Below are 1,491 nucleotides of genomic sequence, written 5' to 3'. Positions count from 1 at the left end.
CCTCAACCGTGCCGAAAAAATCATAGGCCATATAACGAGCACGTTCGGACAAGATAGAAGCTACATTAATGGTAGCAAACTGTATAGGCTGGGAAACCATCCTTCAGGGTTATTGCAAGTAGGACCCAACTTACTTCTTCTTTACCTGTCTTTCGGAATCCTCATCTGAGGAACCCCATCTCTTAGCACGGATTCCCGTCGGCAGGCACTCCCCCTCCACCACGACCACCTCTTCCTCAGAGGAGGCACTGCCCGGAAGAAAGGAGCCAAGCGAACAGGGCACCACACTAACATCTGACACCCCTGTTTGACCAGAGGCAACCTTAAGCACCTGAAGGGGTTGCGGATCAGGAGGATCATGTGCAGGCAAAACCAAGGGGTCAGGAAAAGCAACCACAGAAGATGCACCTCCAACCACCAATGCATGAGAGACCATACTCTGAGCCACCCGAGCCTCTGGGATCCTGCCCCGCACGACAGGCACAGGGGAAGGGACCGCTACCCCCAAAGAGCTTTGCCCTAAAGTCGGAGCCATGCTCTCCACTGTTAGGTTTGCTGACTGAGCCCTTCTGCCACCCACCATGAAATCCTCACGTGAAATACCTGGGCCATCTACGTCCTTCTTCCCCTTCCCTTTCCCCTTGCCCTTACCACCCTGCACCATATCCTCACGGTAAGGGGATGATCCTTCCACTTTGACCCTGCGCCTACGCATAACTCTCTGCTGCAGGACCAGGTCACCATTCTCGGTTCTCACTATCTCACCATCCGCCTCATCCTCAGAGGTCAAAGCATTGAACCTGTTCGATAAGACGAGACCCTCCGACCCCTTGTGCTTTTTAGCACCACCTTTCCCCTTCACCACCAACTGGAAAGGCTCCTCCACCACCACCTGCACCTTTGGAACACCCTGGCCCAGAGGTTCCATTTCAACACTGCCACCGGGAGTCTGCACTGAATCTATACCGCTAACCTTTGCAACCTCAGCCACCTCTATTGGTACCACCACAGGAAGGGGGGGAAGGACACCAACCCGACCAACCTCCACTTCTGCTCTCCTGGTCACCTCCACCAGCTCCTCATCCTGCGCTGTATTATGGAAAGCCGAGGGGCAACGGCTGAATGGGTGACCCTCCACACCACACAAATTGCAAATAATGCCCTCGCAGTCCCTCGCCAAATGACCCACACCATTGCACTTGGAGCATTTTTGCGCGGGGCAGTCCTTGCTAATGTGGCGAAAATCACCACATCTGTGACACATGCGAGGCTGACCCGGGTAAAAACACTGAATCCGGTCCCTGCCAATGTAGGCGGCCGACGGGACATGGACCGCATGTCTCAACCGAACCTTGGCCTCCCAAGCACCGCCCCACACCTCCAACGACCCAGGGGCCTTGACCAGGGGGGTCTGCAAGGAGTCAACATATCGCAGTAACCAAAAAGTTAGATCAACCACACTTATTGACTCGTTTCTGACCAAAATTGTTA

This window comes from Pseudophryne corroboree, chromosome 9 (genome assembly GCF_028390025.1).
Source record: "Pseudophryne corroboree isolate aPseCor3 chromosome 9, aPseCor3.hap2, whole genome shotgun sequence".
NCBI lineage: Eukaryota > Metazoa > Chordata > Amphibia > Anura > Myobatrachidae > Pseudophryne > Pseudophryne corroboree.
Note: the sequence above shows the minus strand (reverse complement) of the source record.